The 21,703-nt window shown below is 36.3% G+C and overlaps 1 long non-coding RNA gene across 7 annotated transcripts in view; it reads right to left on the minus strand.

Moving 5' to 3' along the window:
- The window catches only part of LOC103876976, a 146,633-nt gene extending 132,394 nt beyond the window's left edge, over positions 1-14,239 (minus strand). For 2 of the 7 annotated variants that reach the window (XR_001894152.3, XR_001894154.3), the window contains exons 1-2: positions 10,687-14,239; positions 9,783-9,923 (exon numbers count right to left, since the gene is read on the minus strand). This is a non-coding gene — a long non-coding RNA (uncharacterized LOC103876976). The remainder of the gene's footprint in view (positions 1-9,782; positions 9,924-10,686) is intronic. The other 5 variants (XR_001894151.3, XR_001894156.3, XR_001894153.3 and 2 more) reach the window with 5 other exon arrangements.
- Positions 14,240-21,703: the final 7,464 nt, after the last annotated feature.

Here is a 21,703-nt window from a genome sequence, read left to right on the forward strand (position 1 = left end):
AGGATGAGCCCGTCTAGCCTACCACCACTACCATTGCTGGTAGCCACCTGCATGTACCACCTGGGGGTCTGAGGACTGACTCACCCATGCTGTAGCAAGAGCTGCTAACACCAGCACATGCTGCTGGAGAATCCAAGGGTTGTCCTACAACCACTGCCACTATTGCCCACACCATGGATTCTGCCCAGGGACCTGAGGTCTTGTCCACCCACCCAGTTCACCACTGCCACTGCCAGCGCCTGGGCAAGCCTCCTGGAGGCCCAAGAATCAGTTCTCTTGGACCTCTAACATAAATGACTCTACACTGTGAGGTGGTGCCAAGGACAGGCATGCTCAGCCCTCTGCTGCCATCACTGGGGCCCAAGAAATGGCCCACCGGACATCCCCATTCCCAGCAAAGCCTCATCACAGCCTCCACCAACAATTGCAGCCTAAGCCACTGAGGAAATTGCAGACACCACTGATGCTGTTTACAGCTTGAGAAATCATAGAGAACCTACATTACTGCAAGTATCCAGAAACAAAGTCAAAGTGATCTACCCAACCAACGCCATAGATACATTTATGGGAAAATGTCTTTCCCTACTAAAGCCAATCCCCAAAATTGGAAGAAGCAATTATTATATCAAAAGTACAGATGTCAATATAAGGACACAATAAACATGAAAAAGCAAGGAAATATGACATGTTCAAAGAAAAACAAGAATTCTCTAGCAATCGATTCCAGTAAAAAATTATGTAATACCTAAAAAAATTCAAAATAATGATATCAAAGTAGTTTAGTGGAACACAAAAGAACACAGATAAACCAGAAAAGCAAATCAGAAAAAAAACTCATAATATGAATAAGACGTTCACCAAAAAAGCAGATATTGTTAAAAAAAATAAAAATGCTAGGATTTATTGAATGAATTTTTAAAAACACAATTGAGAAATTCAGCAATAGTCTGGATTAAGTGGAGGAAAGAATTTCAGAACTTGAAAACAGATCTTTTGAAATAACCCAGTCAGACAAAAATAAGTAAATAAATAAGAATAAACAAAGCCTATGTGACACATGGGATACCATAAAGCAACCAAATATTGAAAATTGGGTGTTTTGGAAGGTAAAGAGAATAGCAAAGGCATAGAAAATTTGTTCAAAAAAATAACAACTGAAAACTTCCCACTTCTCATATCCAGGTTAGACATCCAGATACAGCAAGATGCAACATTCTCAAATAAATACAATCCAAAGAAATCTTCTCCAATGCACATTATGTTCAAATTGTCCAAAGTCAAAGACAATGAATGAATTCTAAAACAGCAAGAGTAAATTTTCTAGTCACATATAAAGGAACCCACATTAGACTAACAGCAGATTCCTCAGCAGAAACCTTATAGGCCAGAAATAATGGAATAATATATTCAAAGTGCTAAAGGAAAAAAAAAATCCTGTCAGTCAATGATACTATACCCAAGAAAGTTACCCTTCAAAAATGAAGGAGAAATAAAGTATTTCCCAGACAAGCAAAAACTTAGGGAATTCATTACCACTAGACTAGCCCTGCAAGAAATGCTTACACCTGCAAGCAAAAGGACAATATCTACCATCAATAAAACACATGGAAGTATGAAACTCACTGGCAAAGCAAATACATAAATGGAGAAGAGAAAGAACTCAAATGTTACCACTACAGAAAACCAGTGAACTGCAATGATAAACAATAGGAGAGAAAGAAAGGAACACAGGATATATATATAAAACAACCAGAAAACAATTAACAAAACGACAGGAATAAATCCACAGATATCAATATTAACCCTGCATATAAACAGATTAAACTTTTCACGTAAAACATATAGACCAGCCGAATGGATATAAGAGAAAACAAAAAGCACGCCCCAACAGTATGCTGTCTACAAATAAACAAACCTCAGTTCATCTGTAAAGACACGTATAAACTAAAAGTAAAGGAATGCAAAAAGATATTCCATGCAAACAGAAACCAACACTGAGCAGGAGTAACTATACTTATATCAGATAAGAGATACTTTAAGTTGAAAACAGTAAAAGGGGCAGAAAAGATGATTATAGAGTTATAAAGGTATAAATTTAGCAGAAGCATATAAAAATTCTAAATATATATGCACCCAACACTGGAGCACTCAGATATATAAAGCAAATATTAGACTGAAAAAAAAAAAAAAAAAAAAACAGAGATCGACTCTATTCTCAGCATTCACCCCATTGTCAGCATTAGACAGATCATCTACACAGAAAAGCAACAAAGAAATACTGGATTTAAACTGCACTTTAGACCAATGGACCTAACAGACATTTACAGAATATTTTATCCAACAGCTACAGAATACAGATTCTTCTCATCAGCACACAGAACACTCTAGTTTAGACTACAACATTAGGCCACAAAACAAGTCTTTAAAATTTTTGAAAATCAATATCATATCAAGTATCTTATCATACCACAATGAAATACAATTAGAAGTCAATAACAAGGGAAACTTTGGAAACTATACACACATGTACGTTAAACAGAACTATGCAAAATCGAGACTAAAAAGCATACAAATGATCAACAAAATGAAAAGTGTTCTTTTTCAAGAAGTAAACAAAATTGATAAACTGCTAGCTGAACTAAGAAAAAAGGAGAGAAGTCCCAAATCAACCAAAGGAAAAACAAACAAACAAAAAAGGAGACATAGCAACTGATACTACAGAAATATAAAAGATCATCAGAGGCTATTATGAACAACTATGTGATAAGAAACTGGAAAATCTGTAGGAAATGAATAAATTCCTGGACACATATAGCCCAGCAAGATTAAGTCAGAAAGAAATAGAAAACCTAAACAGATCAGTAATGAATAATGAGGTTGAATTAGTAATAAAAAGTCTCCCCAGGATGGGATGACTTTGCTGCCAAATTCTGCCACACTTACAAAGAAGAACTGACATGAATTCTCTTGAAACTATCCAAAAAAATGGAAGAGAAAAGAATTATTCCTAACTCCTTTTATGAGGACAGCATTACCCTGATATCAAAACCAAAGACACAACAAAAAAAGAGAGAATGCTACAATTCAATATTCTTGTTTATCATGGACACAAAAGTCCCCAGCAAATGCTAGCAAACCAAATCCAACAGCACATCAGAAAGATAATATGCCATTATCAAGTGGAGTTTACACTAGGAATGCAAAGATGGCTCATCATAGACAAATCAATGAATCTGATACACCAACAGAATGAAGGACAAAATCTTATCATTTCAATAGACACAGAAGAATTATTTGGCAAAATGCAATGTCTCTTCATAATGATAAAAGAAAAACTCTCAACAAACTACCATAGAAAGAGCATACCTCAACATAATAAAGGCCATATATGACAAGTCCACAGCTAACATCATACCAAATGGAGAAAAGCTGAAATCCTTTCTTCTAAGAACTAGAACAAGACAAGGATGCCCATTTGCACCACTCCTATTCAACATACTACTGGAAATCCTAGCTAGACCAATGAAGCAAGAGAAAGAAATAAAAGGCATCCAAATTGGAAAAGCAGACGTTACATTGTCCTTCTTTGCAGAAGATATAATTTTGTACTGAGAAAAAACTAAAAACACCACCAAAAACCACTTAGATCTGATAAAAAAAAAATTCAGTAAAGTTGCAGGATACAAAATCAACACACAAAATCAGTAGCAATTCTACACACCAGTAATAAGCTAGCTGAAAAAGAAATCAATAAGTCAATCCAATTTATAATAGATATAAAAAGTAAAATAAAAGGCCTAGGAATAAATTTAACCAAGAAAGTAAAAAGTTTGGTTGGGCACAATTGCTCATGCCTATATTCCCAGCTCTTTGGAAGGCTGACAGGGGAGGATTACTTGAGGCCAGTAGTTCAAGACTAGCTTGGGCAACATAGTGAGAGTCCATCTCTTCAAAAATGTTTAAAAATGTTTTTACAAGGAAAACTACATAACACTGATGAAAAAATTGAAGAAGACACAAACAAATGAGAAGACATTCCATCCTCATGGATTAGAAAAATTATAATATTAAAATTAGAATACTGCCCAAAGCAATCTACAGATTAAATACAATCCCTATCAAGATACCAATGATAATTTTCACAGAAATAGAGAAACAATCCTAAATGTGCATGGAAGCAAAAAAAAGCCCAGATAGACAAAGCAATCATAACCAAAAGGAACAAAGCTGGAGGTATCACATTACCTGACTTCAAAATATATTACAATGCAATAGTAACCAAAACAGCATAGTATTGGAATTAATGCAGACATACAGACCAATGGAATAGATTGAAGAACCCAGAAGTAAATTCATGTATTTACAGCCAAATGATTTTCAACAAAGGCACCAAAAACACATGCAGGGGAAAGGACACTTTCTTCAATAAATGGTTCTGGAAAAAAAATGGATCTCTATATGCAGAAGAATAAAATTTAGTTCCTTTCTCTCAGCATATATAAAAGTAGATTCAAAATGAATTAAAGACTTAAGTGTAAAAACCTATAATTATAAATGTATTAGAAGAAAACACAGGGGAACTCTTCAGGATATTTGCCTAGTCAAGACTTCAAAAGTTAGCTAACAAAAACAAACACAGACAAATGGGACTATATTGAACTGAACTTCTGCACGGTAAAGGAAACAGTTAACAGAATGAATAATGTTGAATGGGAGAAAATATTTGCAAACTATTCATCTGACAGGGGCTAATATCCAAAATATACAAGGAACTCAAAATAACTCACCAGTAATATAAACCAAATAATCTCACTAAAATGTGGGCAAAAATCAGAATAGATATTTCTCAAAAGAAAACACACTAATGACCCACAGGTATATTTAAAAAATGTTCAACATCACTAAACATCAGGGAAATACAAATCAAAACCACAGTGAGATATCATCCTACCCAGTTAGAATGCCTATTCTAGAAAGACAAAATACAATAGTTGCTGGTGGGGATATGGAGGAAAGGGAACTCTTATGCATTGATGAGAATGTAAATTAGTACAATGATTATGAAATACAGTGTGGCGATTTCTCAAGGAAACCAAAAATAGAACTATCATATGAACTAGTAATCCCACTACTGGGTATTTATCCAAAGGAAAGAAAATCAGTGTATCAAAGGGATACCTCCCTGCCACTCACATGTTTATTGCAGCACTGTGCACAATAGCAAAGATATGGAATCAACCTAAGTGTCTATCAATGGATGCATGGATAAAGAAAATGTGGTATATACACATAATGGAATACCATGAGGCCATTAAAAAATAAAATTCTAATTGAAGCAACATGAATTGAACAGCAGGTCATCATATTAAGAGAAATAAACCAGGCACAGAAAGACAAATATTGCAATGTTCTTACTCATATGTGTGAGCTAAAAAAGTTGATCTTGCCAAAGTAGAGAGTAGAATGATAGTTACCAGAGGCTGAGAGGGTGTGTATGTGAAGGAGTGAGGGGATGAAGAGAGGTTGGTTAACAGGTACATTCAATTAGATAGAAGGAACAAGTTCTAACGTTTGATAGCAGAATAGCATGACTATAGTTAACAACAATGTATTGTATATTTCAAAATAGCTAGAAGAGAGGACTTAAAATATTCACAACAAATAGAAATCATAAATATTTGAGGTGATGGATATCCTAAATAACCTGACTTGACCTTTACATATTGTATGCATGTAACAAAATGTCACATGTACCCCATAAATGTTTGTACATATTATGTATCTATAAAAATAAAAATAGAGATCAAAAAAGAGAAGAAAGCATACTAAAACATAAGCAAAAACAAAACAGAGTGAAAAGAGTTTTCTTAGAATCTTCCAGCTTGGAAAATAGTATTTTTTAAAATCACTTGCCACCTGATTTCTCTATACAGATCATGGAGAATCTACAGATAGACCCTGCAAGATGCATCATCTTTCCTTCTAGGATTGTGCTGTCTTGCCTCATGATGGGACTCATTGAGTTCTGTTTCTGAACACACCAACAATTTTTCTGGATTAAATTTTTGACATGTTCTTTTAGCACTGCAAGCAAGCTGCTTGGGCTTCCTAGTATTCCAGCATCTTGCTTGTAAAACAGCTAACAACATGGCCAAATCCATTAGAGCATGCCCTTGTCAACCTCCTGAGTTTATTGATATTTACATTTATGATACAGACAAGTTTTTTGAGAGCCTCTTTTTCTGCTGCCTGGTGTTTGCTTTCATAGAGAGAGGCCAGACAATTGAGAGGGAAGGAGGCAGCACTTGTGCTAGATTTATTGGCATAGCACACTGAAGAGCAAACACACCACCAAATAGAGGATATTGATAAGGAGACTAAATTCATTTGAAATCACTAAAACTCAGTTAGGGGCATATTGTATTAAGTGAAATGCCATTACTGAAGGGCCAAGGGAAAGATTGTATGCCAAGTCATGAGAGCTTTTCAGCTCACTGGAAGGCAGCCATTGCACCCACGCACTACATTCAATGGTTTGGAAGAAGAGATAATTTCTGCATAGATCATAAAGGGACTTAAATCTCTCAGTCCCTAGGAGCACAGACATGAGCTGAATTGTCACCAAGTAAGAGCATACAAGAGAGGATCCCCATGCAGTAAAAGCATACACTAAGCAAGTATAAATTCCAGCTTTCCATAAAGGCATTCTTTCCCTGCGATTGTGGCACAATAGTGTATTAAAAAATTTCACACTAAGGAGCATCATTTGATTCTGTGATTTGTGTGTGCGTGTGTGTGTGTGCGTGTGCATGTATGTGTGTGTGTGTGTTTGTGTAAAGCATCTCACTCTTTGTTGAGAGGATGACAGAACTCTGGCTTACTTAATGTATTTTAACCATTTTAAAATGGAAAGTTCCTCCAACCAACTTAAGTTCCTGCCCAGGCCAAAAGAGCAATTTGGGGTCTATTCTGGGTACAGGAGAGAGGCTGCTACCTGCCACAAGTAAAAGAGTAGATTCATAAAGGCTGTTTTCTCCTCAGCAGCCTCCTAGCACTTCCCTGAAGGTTGTTTGAGGTTTCCACACTTGATATCTCTCATGCTGCCCTTTCACTGTTAATCCTAGTGAGCAAGGACGGGCGGTACACAGGAGTCAATTTCAGTGATGTGTATAAATCTTGTTCAGGTTACTCAGACCAAGGCAGCCCCTTATCTAACAAGCACCAGAGCAGACTTTGGAAAAGACTTTTCACCTGTGACAATAGTGGCCCAGTTTTGTCCTCGTCAACAATGGAATACATGTAATATCTCATGTCAGCTAACTCTATGTCTTATTTATGCCAAATTCTTCTGGGTTCAGCATTTTAAGACAGCCTTTGCGTTAGGATTTTATTCTAGCACAGACTCCTAGAATAACATTGTTCTGCAAAGACAGAAGATACTTTTAAGTACAATTTTATAATGACCCGAATAGAAATGGATTGTTGTCTTTGCTATGCTATCTCACCTGACTGTTTGTAAAGAAGAATGTTGGCTAATCAGGAGACATCATACTTCGAACCTTTGATAGTAAGTACATTGAAAACTATCAGAATTGTGCTGAAACACCAGGAAATAATTCCAACTGTCATAGACGGAACCATGGCTAGTTGGAGGAAGAATAATGAGGGCTTCCACCTAAAATTAAACTTTTTGGAGGGCATGCATTTGAATGCAAGGTCCTAAAAGGAATATGAACACAATAAAAAATGCTCGTATTTACAAGAAACACATATTCCCTTCTCTGTGGTCAAAAATGCATATGGCTGGCCTTTTGGCAATATGATCATATTTTGTCTTGATTCAGTCAAAGCATGAAAATGAGCTTCATTCTACTGAACTAATCTGCATATGGCAAAATAATTAAAAATTGCAAATGTTTGTAAGATTATCAGACATGATTTGCCAGCATGTGTTTTAGTATATCAAACTATCAAATGAACCAATTTTGAAACAACCAAATTCACATTCTTTAATTACGAAGCTTTAATTGAAGGAAGAAGATAGAGGTCCTGAAAATTAAAAACAAGAAAAAAAGCCTAGATCATCAGTATTTGTATTTATCCCTCTGATATACACTCTATATAAAACCTGAGTGGTCTTTCACCATTCCCATCTGATGATATCTCTTTCCTGGCAAAACTCTTCAATTATTGCCCAGTTTCTCCAGAATAAAGGCTATGCAAATATGCCATGTGAATGGCAACCCTGCATATCTATCAGTCTGGCCTCTGTCTAGCTCTACCACCTTATTTCTAGATTTTTCTTTGTTACTTTTTATGGTTCAGCAACGCTGAACTACTTACTCCCCAAACATGCCATGTTCTCATGGCATCTGTGTTTTTGCATTTTCTATGTTTTGCATGTTCTCATTACTCAATTGGCAAACTTCTATTTATCATTTTAAACCTGAGCCTAAACGTAACTCCTTCTTGGAAGCCTTCCTTAATATACCTAGCAGACTATTCAACTGTGATGTGGCCCCATTTTATTTTGTGTATACACACATTATTGTCATTACAAATACTTGTCATCATATCTGGTTCTTAAGGGCAGAAACTATGTAATTTCTTTCTTGTTTCTTCAGTGCATACTATAGTATTTTATATATGTGCGGTCTTAAAGTGTGAATGAATAAATGAATCAATCCATACAAGAGTTAATGAATGAAAGTAGCTGTAGAGAATGCATTTGTAACTTTAAACACATTGCAGCGTGTGAACCCGGGAGGCGGAGCTTGCAGTGAGCCGAGATCATCGCGCCACTGCACTCCAGCCTGGGTGACAGAGCCAGTCTCCATCTCAAACAAACAAACAAACAAAAAACAACAACAAAAAACATTGCAGCAAAACAGATGTTAAAAAAGAAAAGGTAAGTTCCCAATTCCTCTCTTTTTGTGATTTGTAATATAATTTAGGGAGTCCTAGAGCTGGACTTCCCACAGCTGATGGTATGATGGTTTTCCTTACCACAGTGAACCACGCTGAAATTTTCTCAGAGGCACAATATTTGTCTACTCCTCATCTTCTCCCTCCTCCTCCTTATCATCAATGTATACATATACAAAATTGTACTCTTGTTCAGAATCTTCTCATTCATCAAAACAAAATTAAATAAACTCGTATACATAACCATTCATGGCTCAAAGAAAACCACTGTTTCCCAGGTCAAGAAAAACCAGCTTACAGAAGCAAAATAAATATTAAGCTTATCACAGAGCCAAAATGATATACATGTCCAGATATGTGCTGTTTTTAACTTTTAAAATAAGCAAGGTACTATTTTCACATGATGGCTTAATACTTGAGTCTCTCAAATTTTACCCTGAGAAGAGATCCCTGTCTGGCCAAGGGAGTGTGTCCTATTGCAAAAGGATGAGAACATGCTAGGGTTTTCTAATGCCTTTTTCGCATGCTCATAGGCAGAGTATCAAGGTCCGCATTTAAAAATGCCATTTATTTAAATATTTCCTTAATGGTGGTACCCTCAAACAGAGTATTCATACCTACCTCACAGTAGTATTGGTAGATACACTGGATACTATTTACAAAAGGTATAATTTCTTTCTTAGAAGGAATTGTATTAAAAATTAAAAATGTTAAGGATGTAGTTGAGCAACACCATATTAATAACTCCAGTGTCCAGAGAATGAAGTGTGCTAGATACTTGAATTTTCTGGTTAATAGAGTATTGTACTTTCTAAGAGAGCAGATTAGGAGGATAGGCTTGAACTTAAACTGCTTACGTTCAAAACTGAGCTCTGCCACTTCCTAGCTGTGCAAGCTTGGGCAAGTTTATTCCCTTCTCTGGAAACTCAGTCTTCATTTTTGAAAAAAAGAACCATGATGATATCTGTTTCCAGTGCTGTGCCAAGTCATATTCGAGCCTGAAGCAAAAAGGAAAATGGTGTGCTACTACACACACTATAAAATATCCTCTAATATTTTTAATCAAGTGGAAAAAGTTACTAAGTTCCACAATCAGAAAAGCATGTCAATATTTAAAGCTTTGCATTGTCCAATCTGTTCACAGCCATTGTCAACCCTTATAAATTTACCCTGCAGGGTGTGCAATGATACCCCAGGACCAGAACCTTGGGCTGATTGAAAATTACTGTTCAATTGCATGATAATACAGGATCACAAAAGACAATGACCTATCTTTATTTTGAATTCTGATATTTTATTCGTTATGAATTTTTTTATTTATTTTTATTTTAAAAATATTAAAATACGATTTATTTTGATTACTGAGATTTTTGGTATCCACTTTAATTTTGTGCAATAACCTCACCTGAGTCATGCCTGTGTCTAGCTCATGGGATGTTCTGAGGATGAAATGAAATAATTATTGTAAAGACCTTAGCAGTAGGCCTGACACATACTTAGTGCTCAGTAATGTTGTTAATTAACATTGTTCTTGAAAAGGTAATAGGCATAGGAAGTATAGGTTTTGACCCTTTTTGCCCTTTGTGGGATAATCTTCTCAATATGTCAGTGCTCTCCCTTAATTCTCTTGAGTCCTATTAACTTATAACCACCAAACTAACCACATTAATTCATTTTAGAACCCATTAGATATCCTTTAAACAGAGTAGTTATGGTACAAATACCTTAATTTCTGCCTTTTGTCTTTCTGAACAAACTCACCATTTGGATTGAGGAGGTTGGTTGATTCAGTTCAACACTGAAGTTCATGCTTTCGTACGGAATTGGTCATTTGTATGGTTTGGTTGAATAGTCAGTCCGTCATAACACTTAAGCCAGGTGTTTGTGCAGATTTAGTGTCAAAGCTACGGCCCATGTTGCGAGGCTAAGTAAAGGTAGCCTCCTAGAAAATACAGTTAATTGAAGACTGATCTCTCCAATCACATTGTTCTTTGTGTCTTCACAAAGTAACATCTATGACAGTCCTGCCATGATCTGAATGTCTGTGACCCCTGTAAGCAATGCCCTCTGCTGCCTTCTGAAATCAATCCACCTGACCAGATTATGATGCTGATTGTGATGTGACACATGAGATATTTAAAAAGTGTTTCCAATAGCAACCTTGTCAAAATACATTTGCCCTCTCAAAAAAGGAATACAGCGACTGCATGGCTGGTTCCAACATACACAAATGCATGGTAAATAACCAAAAAATAAACAAATACAAGAGGAAACTTAGCTGATGGGATTTTAAGTGAGTGATATTTTGGAAGGGGTTAAGCATTCCTACAACTAATATATGACTGAGAAGATTCAACCTTAGTACCTGCATGAGAATATTATAAACCAAGCCCACACAATATTAAAATTAGTTAAAATATATGCAAAATTTATGAGAGAATGTCAGGTGTAATGCTTGATAAAGTAAGCTTAATGCTTAAGAAATTTATCTTCAGGCTGAAAAGCCAACTCTTGCAACTCTGAGTTAGAGTATAATTTTAGAAACTCTTTTCTGTAAAGTCATTCTTTTATTAATGAGATCAGCTCTAGGTGAGCTGATAGAGGTAACTTCCTAAAGCATCCAGTAGGATAAACAAGACCCTCAAAAGCACTGGGACATCAGTAGTACCTGTTAAAAAATACTGGGGAAAAAATATGTCCTCAAAATTTGTGTCTGTTCCGTTATATTTCTTTTGTTGTTTGGGATATTGCTGAAGCTTGTGAAAAATAAAAGTTTGGGGACTGACAGAGGCTCTGCATTACCTTAGACTTTTCTTCTTCACTCCGGGTGTGTCACGTGTTACACTGGGTGACACCTTTATTATCAGACCAGAATTCAATGTAAATATACCACCAGAAAGTCCAGAGAGCAGACTTCCATTGGCTAATTAGTCACATACTACAGCTCCCAGTTGAAATAATGTTGTGGATGAAAGAAGAGAAAAATCTGCTTATTGCACAGTCCCTCTGCAGGATAACTCAATCTCTTCTTTATAATCCAAACACTGTTATTCACAAAGCAGGCAAGTATAAACTCAATCAGTCAGGGTAAATTATTGACAGCAGACATTGTTGAAGCATCCAGCAAGGGTTAGAAAAGAACATCAGACATGTTTAAGCTTGCGAAATCATATCATGTTTAGGAACACTAGCCATTTTTAGATGACCTTAATCTCTAGGCTTTTGGCATGCTGCCCAAGAGCGGGGATTTGGTGTGTATATCCTTCTCAAGGGTCTGAATGGGTAAGAAGTTTCAAGGAATTCAAGACTTTTCGTGCACCATGAATTTGAAAACTGTCACTTTGTAAATATCTCAATTCCCGATTTTTGTCTCTAATGCACAAAGTATTTCCGAGCAAGTATGGCATTCCGAAACAAAGTTGGAGTTAAAGAAATACCTAAGTGACTTATTTTATACCTGCCACAACTCTTTTCAGTCACTTCTTCAATTCTGCAACTCAATATCAAAAACAATAATAGAAACAAAAGAAGAATGTAATGGTTTGGTTAACCTTTACTGTAATAGCTAAACTTCCTCTTGGCACTATAGAGTGGTTGGATAAAGGATTATCACTATTGTAGAATGATGTTCCCAGCAACACACCATTAGGAAATACTTGGGTTGGTAATCCTGCCTAAAATGTTCAAATAAGGCCAATTAACTTGTTCATAGCTGCTTTACATGTCTTATTACCTGATATAATTGTTTTAACAGCTGTCTTACCAAAGAATAGCATTAGTTCAATATTAACTTCCCTTGCTCTGAAGTTAACTGTTTTTCTTCTTTCATTGTGTCATGTCTCTGTCCTACTCCTCCCTTTCCATTTTTCTTTTACTTTCAACTTCTCCAAACGTTTTTTACTAGATAGTATTTTATATGGGTTGTATTTCTTGAAAGCTATTCTAAACCTTTCTTAAAAAATGAGAATGATCAATAAATTGTCTGCTTGCCAATTCTTAAAGAAAAAGAGAGAGAGAGGTTTAAAAAGTGAAGAAAATTGCTGTGAAGGTGTGAGTGCCAGATGCCAGAAGAGTTTAGATGAGTCGATGCAAATCTCTCTATATGTGAAGAAAGAAATCTGTAGATGGATTTCTATATTCAGTGGAATTAGGTGAAGCTCTTACATCAATATTAGGTATTGAATCTGACCTTTTTTGAGGAATAGTTTATGGAACGGATAACCAACATTATTTAAGGTTGCATAAGTTACAAGGTAGTATACTTACCGTAAGCATTAAAGGCTTCTGGAGAAATAAATGAGTAGCCTCAGAGGATAACAGCTCTCAATATTCATGGCCAGAGGCCAGAATGTCAGAAAGAAAGTGATCATCTTCTTTTTTAACAGTGACTTCCCCTGGATGGGGAATGGAAAGCCTCTTTGGTATTCACTGCGCACCAGCAAGGAGTGTGGATCCTTCTGGGTTTTGTACAGGGCCCAGCTCTATGCACACTCATTACAAGGTTATTACTATCATTATGGTGGACAATGCAATAATATTTTAAATGGGCCAAATTTGGCTCCTAGCTATTCATGTGCTGCTCTTGCAGGCCTTAGGGAAAACAGCTTACCAGTGCAGGGAAATCGAATCTGGCCCACATCCCATTGCTTCCTCTACAACACATTGAAAAGAGCCTCTGTGAAGAATTTCCATGGTTCTGGTTTGCATGAGCTCTGACGATAAGAAGTGGACTTTGTGGATAACTCTCTGGGTCTAATAGAAGAACTTATTTGAGGCAAAAAATATAAAACAAGTGAAGTTAGTTGCCCAAGCCATCCATTATCCCTTTCTGATGCATTTCCCTGACAGCTGTATGTCTTTCTCTGATCCTATTCTCATATTCCATTTTTCCTCTTGTGAAGAAGAAAAAATTCAAAGAAAGCCAACATCTGCCAAAGCATGTTTCATAGGCTAGTGGTTCGTCAAAGTATCTTGCCATAAAAATTTCCGGAGTCAGATAGATTTTGGAGAAGTCTGTCTTGGAGAGTCATAGGGCACATATGAACTTGCTAGAGATTTTGAGTGGCTCCAGAGGAAAGGGACCTGTAGAACTATGTGTAGGGCCCCTGTTTGTGACATAAGATCTAATACTTCTTAGAATTAATATTGTTCTGTGGAATTATGTTTCAAATTTTACAGGTCTTATGGAAATAATAATGTTTAATGTTGAGGGTGTCATGTTAAGGTCAGCTGTCAAACTAAGCTATACCAACTGAATATTTAAATGAGAAAGAGTCTTTCAAAACCTCATATCCAAAGCAGTGAATCTAGATGAGAATTTCAAAAAATTATAAAAGCTTTTTTTTTTTTTTTGCACACAATTCTGTATGAGAAACAAATTACCTGGTATGAGAAAATTCTTGGTATCATCCAGTATAACTGATGTTTATCATAGTTTTAGCAACTACAACTCATAATAATAAGACAGTGTGTTAAACACGGCATAGCTTCCCTGATTTAGGAGATAGCTTTGCCATCAGTTGAATGATTTCTGGGAATCAATGCTAAATTTTGAACATTGTTTTGGATTTATTCCAAATGTAAAATCTAAGACAATTAACTATATAGAATATGGACCCTTGAAACTTCAAAATGGACATTTCTTTTCAACCAGATTTCTGGTAACTTTTAGTCTTGATGAAATGATTAGCTAACTGATTTTCAACTAATTTAAGAGTAGGATTCCAGCAAAACAGTTTGTGCATACAACCACCTAGGCAAAGATGCCCCTGGCAATTGTTAGCTTGCTCTCCCTCTGCAGAATTCCTGGGGAAACATGATCCACAGTCAACTAACCATTTTCATTAATAAGCACTTATTCCTGTAGAAAGAAACATAACAGGCTATTCCATCCACAGACTTTAGGCATGCAGCTTGTGTGCAAGTGAAGCTTCCATAATGTCGTTATACTCTCATTCCTCTGCAAGGTGGCATTACTAGGGAAAGTTTAAGGGTGGGCAGGAAATGATGCAAAACTTTTTCCTGTGGAAGTGATTCTTTATCTGGATTAAGGGCAGTACACAATTTTACAAGAAACAGAGCTTTCTGTAATTGTTGCATTGGGGTACATGTAAGGAGACAGATTGCACTACATATACGTCACATGGCCCTTTTGCGGTATTGATGTTTCTTGTGATAAAAAGTAGACAAACTGAACATTCAAGGGTACATTTTAGAATAGGATTTTCAGCTAAGCAAACAAGAAACCTGCACAGAATAACAAATTTATCCAATTAAAAAAATCTTACACATAAACTAAAAAGAGCACTGTATTAATCCATTCTCACTCTGATATAAAGAACTGCCCAAGATTGGGCAATTTATAAAGAAAAGAATTTTAATTGACTCAGTTCTGCATGGCTGGGGAGGCCTCAGGAAACTTAAAATTGTGGTAGAAATGGAAGAGGCATGTTTTACATGGTGGCAGATGAGAGAGAGCAAGTGTGTGAAGAAGAACGGTCAGGCACCTATAAAACCATCAAATCTTGTAAGAACTCACTCACTATCATGAGAATAGCAGAGGGGACACCATTCCCATGAACCAATCACCTCCTATCAGGTCTCTCCCTGAACATGTGGAGATTATGGAGCTTACAATTCAATATGAGATTTGGGTGGGGACATAAAACCTAACCATATCAAGCACTATCTAAGATCAAGAATTTACTTTGGAAACATAAAAGTCAGTGTTCCCCTTTATGTTGGGTTGTTTGCAAAGACAGGATCTAAGATCTACTAAAGCAGAATTTTCACTATTTAAGATCTATAAACAAAAATTTTAGTGGACAGCAGGGCAAAGAATTCAACTGAAAATAGTCAGGTTTTCTAAGTAAATTGGAACATTTTAAATTATCCCATAAATTTAATAAATGTTTACTAATAATGTATTAAAATCAAGTGCTGCTCTAAGCTGGTTGAGGAAGTTCTTTAACAAGTTTGAAGGCACTACTACCTGTTTACAGAGTGACTTGAACCTAATCTTCAGTCCAGAAATAATGAGTCCTGTGGAGAAGTAATCCTGTCTATTTACATGGCTGTGAAGACAGTAAAGTCAGAACAGGAAGTCTGTGCAACAGAATAAATGTACACTCTGATTCAAGGCTTATTGATTCAGTATTGATCCAGTATTGGTGTAGAGTCAGTTCAAGTTAGATCAACCTCTACATTAGGTGATAAATCACTTTGCCTGGTTTTCAATCACCTTTGCCCAATTCTCACTCAAAATGCTCCTTTGCTCTTGTATCATTCAAGTCTACTATTCTCAAAGCTCATTCTCTTCATGAAATCCACAGATTGGCTGCTTTTTTAAAACTATCATTTTTATCAGAATTTTCCTGTATTTGAAAACTTACAATTATTTCTGATTTCCTGCACTCAGGTCAGTGCTTAGCATAGATTTGAGGTGAGCCAAGTTAGTGCAGGCCACTCTAGACCTGCTCATTTGCATCCTTTCTTCTTGATAGCAGCTGTCCCTTTTAGTGTACCTCTTTGCTGCCTTCTGCTCTAATTCGTGATACTGAAGACTTCAGAATGCTACTACCTTACCTAGTGGAATTTGCAACTCCCAAGAGGAGCCACTTTTAAACTAAAAAAACTGAGCTACAAGTGGAAGGTTTTCATGGACCAGTTATCAAGCAAAAGAAAATTTGAAGACCATGTGCACCTTCTAGTTTGCAAGGCATCACCATATGATGTGTAAGGCTGATTAATTGATGTCTCTTTGTTATAGTTTCTGAACTACTAAAATGAGAATTATGAGAGTTTTTATACAGCTGTTATATGCATAAATGACTGAGTAGTTGTTAAATGCTCAGGTCATAAATACTACTTAATTGTTTAATCATTAGCTAAAAATTGGTATCCAGATATGTCAACATGTGAGAATAAGACTTCATGATAAATTTGAACATGGAGTTCAAGGTCATCCATGTTATGATTTCTATCCCTTCCTTCTGTATGTACTTCCTACTTCCTGCCCTGGGGAGAACTAACCTCTTCCATTCCCACTTCTCTATATAGGAGAGACTGAGGCTAACTGACAACTCAACTTGCTTGTCTCTCTTTTGTAACTGTGGATGAGCATGCTCAGCCTGGAATTGCCCCCTTGATATATGTATCTACATTTGTGATGACCAGCCCTCTTCACCCTGCTATCTATTCCAAACTGCTGTTAATGTACTGCATATTCTTCCCTCCAGAAAACGAAATTCAAAGGCAAACAGGGAAATAAAGAAGGGCACCCTTGTTAGCTTTCGGTTGTGCTTTTAAAGAAAAAATTTCACATAGTCTGTTGGTCTCTGAGTCATAGCTGTTACAATATTCAAGAAATTTTTACTGAGCATCTACTGTGCAATGCTCTAAGCAATGAGATGAGGCAAAAAGAGGGGAGGGTGAATAAGACAGTTCTTGCCTTCAAGGAGCTTTCTTTTAAAACACTCATTCTGTAATTTTCACAGCTCATTAAAATAAAACAAAATATCCAAATAAAGATATTTGGAAAGTTGATGCATAGGAAATCAAGAAGAATTAAAAATGTTTATGAATCCCAATAATTCTCCCAGGAGGAAGTTTTAAGAATGAAGAGAGAAATATTTATCATTTCGTTAAAACTGTTCTAACATGACTCCCTTTTTCTGCTCGGGCAGAGTTGAAGGGTCAAATCTAAGTCAGCATTAATTGATTTGAAAGAATATGAAGAACTAAGAACTAAGGAGTATATATATATATACTCAAAAACAAATTCAATAATTAGCACTGACAAAAGATGTAAATCAGAAAGAAGAAGGAAGGAAGGAAGAAGGAAGGAAGGAAGGAAGGAAGGAAGGAAGGAAGGAAGGAAGGAAGGAAGGAAGGAAGGAAGGAAGGAAGGAAGGAAGGAAGGAAGGAAGGAAGGGAAACTTAGCCAAAAGCCTTTGAAGTCATTAAAGTTTGGAATGACAATAGTGGTAATGCTGAGGTTTATGACCTCTGCAGGTCCATGGCATAGGCAATCTCCATATGTTGCAACTACTATGAATAGCAGAGCTTACCATCAAGTCAATTCTGTTAGACTCTAGAAAGGTAAATAGCGTAATAGTTCCTAAAGGTAAATAATTGGTTGAATCATTATTTCACTCATACCACAAATATTCATCTTGTGTCTGCCCAATAGATCAACTGGTCTGTTCCGAAACAAGCCCACCATGGGTTGTTGCACTATATGTAGACATTATACAACTATTATGGAAAAATGAACTCCTCTTCCCACTTTTCTAGCAACTAAAGCTCCCGCTCAAACACGAACATGTCTTATTTTAATGACATTTGATGTAAATATTTTTAAAGTGTCCTAATTTCCTTAGAGTATACTAATATTCTTTAATCACTCACAAGTCAATCACTCACCATGTTTTAATCAATTCTGAGATGTACTAAGGAAATTTCAGTGTATAAATGGCAGTCTGTTTGGTTTTGGTTTCTGTATTTGTTTTTTATAATTTTTTCACACACTCTCATCCTTTACTTCCATCAGTGTGCCTTCCTACTACCTCTACTCCCTTTAACATGCTTCTCACCTTTGGACCGGAAAACCACATTTGTAAAAACATTTCCTAAAATAGCAGTGAGCATCTGACATATTGTCTATTAAAAAAAATGACATAAAATTTAATAGACCAATTTTAAGGCATCTTTTTTGACTACTGGAGATCAGGTTTGATTATTTAATGTTTTGCAGTTGCATTTAGAAAAAAACTTGTGTAGTGACTAGTTAGCAGGTAAATTAGGTATTATTGAAATATGCTATGAGACATGTAATAAGATAACTGACTAGTTGAGAAAATGTGATTTCTTAAAAAGAGGTAAATTCAATGAAAGTAGTTTGATATAATTGACTATCAATCAGATCAATTCACTCAACTGCCTATGTGTTTGCATTAGTGTTAAGTATTTGTTTTACTTTCTAAATGCTTTACAACTCAAACTGGAATATCTAGAAAAACTATTAAAAATAATTAAAATAGGTTAAAAGATCAACTTTCAGCATGACAGTATGAGGAACTATGCTAGCCTGCTCCTCAGTAAAACTGGAGAATATATATATATATATATGTTTCTGGAAATTGTCCTATTGGTGAACAGCAAATGAAGGAACATCTATTCAATAATCTTTACAAAAATGTGTTAAGAAAAGTAAGAATTTGTGGTATTTTGACCAAAACCACTTCCTCTTTCTCTCACTCCCAACTCAGTGAGGTAAAGACTCTACTCCAGATTGATGCCACAAAAAACACAGGGCTTACTCTCCCCCAGCACCCAAATAGAGGCCTTTTTTATTGGGGCTACCGTGTCATAGTATACAGGATGTCATTATTTCTCATTCTGTGCCCAGTTTCCTGTTACTGAGGCTAAGTCCTGGGCAAGTTTGGTTGAGTGGTAGGGGTTTCCTTTTTGTGCCAAGCTCTCACTTGTGAAATGGAGGTTCCCCACTGGGCACAGTGTGCTCAGAACACTGAGCGCCTGATGACTCTTGTGCCAGCTTGTGAGGCTATGGTTTCACACTAGGAAAGGCAAGCTGAGAAAACCCAAGGTCTGTGCCACCTTCTTCATGAGGCTTTTGACTCCTGTATTAGTCTGGTCTTGCATTGCTATAAAGAAATACCTGAAGCTGGGTAGTTTATAAAGAAAAGAAATTTAATTGGCTCATGGTTCTGCAGCCTATACAGGAAACATGGTGCTGGCATCTCCTCAGCTTCTGGGGAGGCCTCAGAAAATTTATAATCGTGGTGGAAGGTGAAGGGGAGCATGCACTTCACTGGAGTATATGGCTGGAGTAGAAGCAAGAACAAGAGCAGGGGAAGTGCTACACACTTTTAAATAACCAGATCTTTCAAGAACTCACTGTCACGAGAATAGCACCAAGAGGATGGTGCTAAACCATTCATGGAGTATCCACTCCCATGATCCAGTCATCTCACGCCAGGCCCCATCTCCAACATTGGGAATTACAATTGAACATAAGATATGGGTGGGGACACAGACCTAAACCATATCAAGCTCCTAAATCAGGGATGTCATTAAGAAATCAGCTTGTCATTGTCTCCATCCCAGCTTCAGAACCCTGGTTCATAGATTTAGCCTGGAAAGAGAAACAGGCTATAAAGCAGATAGGATAGCTTCCAGGAAGTAACATCAACAAGATGGCAAAATAGGAAATCTCAAGCTCCACTTCCCACTACAGAAAGTTCAACTATTAGGTCAATGCAAAAGTAATTGCGGTTTTTGCCACTGACACTAATGACAAAACCGCAATTACTTTTGCACCAACCTAATAGTAACTCTTCTCAAGATAGGACATCTTTTTGAAAACCACAACACTTGGAAACAAGCTGGAGATATCACATGTTCTGTAGAACTGAATGAAACAAAAATTAGAAGGGTAAGAAGAATGATCTCACTCTATGTCAACCCACCTCCCATCCCACCCCATGTCTGCAAGGCCAGATGAAGATTTTCCTGGTCCCACAGTTTCTACATGGACAAAAGAGAACTGAGAATTAGAGGCAGTCATCCAGCTTCTCTAGAATCCAAGATACTTCTCAGGAAGCCCACTCTTATCTCATCTCATGGGGAATACTTGGAAAAATGTTATGGCTAAAGGGCCTGGGGTCAGGTAGAAACAAAGAAAGGAGACAGAGGTCATTACCCACCTGCAAAGCTGATCTAGTTGCCTTCAAAATCCTGGTAGGAAGCAAAACTTAGTTTGAGTTTCTAGAATGCTAGTTTTTCCACCTAGCCTCAGGGTCCACCTCAATGACCAGACCCAAACAAGGAGACACTGGTCTCTGCTCATTTTGGAATAGCAAAGTAGCTAAACCACATCATTCAGATAGAAGATTGATAAGGAAACATTGGGCTTAAACAACACTTTAGACCAAATGGACCTAGTAGACATATACAGAGCATTTTATCCAACAGTAACAGAATACACTTTCTTCTCAAGTGCACATAGAACATTCTTCTGGATAGATCACACGTTAGGGCACTAAATATGCATCAGCAAATTTAAGAAGAATGAAACTATATCAAGTATCTTTTCTAACCACAATAAAATGAAACTAGAAATTCATAACAGGAAGAATTTTGGAAAATTCACAAATACATAGAAACTAAACAACTCGCTTCTGAACAATTAATGAGTTAATAAAGAAGTTAAAAGAAAAATGTAAAAATACCTTCAAAACAATTAAAATGAAAACACAACATACCAAAACTTGTAGGATACAGCAAATGCAAGTCTAACAGGAAAGTCTACAGCAATAAGCACATCAAAAAGCAGAAAGATCTCAAGAAAATGACCCGAAGTTACATAGCAAGTAACTGGAAATTAAGAACAAACTAAGCCCAAAGTTAGCAGAAGGAAATAATAAAGATTAGAGCAGAAATAAATAAAATAGAGACTAAGAAAAATGCAAAAGACCAACACAACTAAGAGTTGGTTCTTTGAAAAAATAAAATAGACAAATCTTTAGCTAGACTAAGAAAAAATGAGAAAAGACTCAAAATGGAAGACATTACAATTGATACCACAGAAATACAAAATAATTACTAAGAAAAATAAAATACCAACAAATCTGATAACCTAGAAGAAATGAATTTTTAGACACATACCTATACTATTCTCCAAATGAATAAATTTCTAGACAATCTACCAAGACTGAATAACGAAGAAATAGAAAATCTGAACAAATCAGTAATAAAT

This window comes from Papio anubis, chromosome 14 (genome assembly GCF_008728515.1).
Source record: "Papio anubis isolate 15944 chromosome 14, Panubis1.0, whole genome shotgun sequence".
NCBI lineage: Eukaryota > Metazoa > Chordata > Mammalia > Primates > Cercopithecidae > Papio > Papio anubis.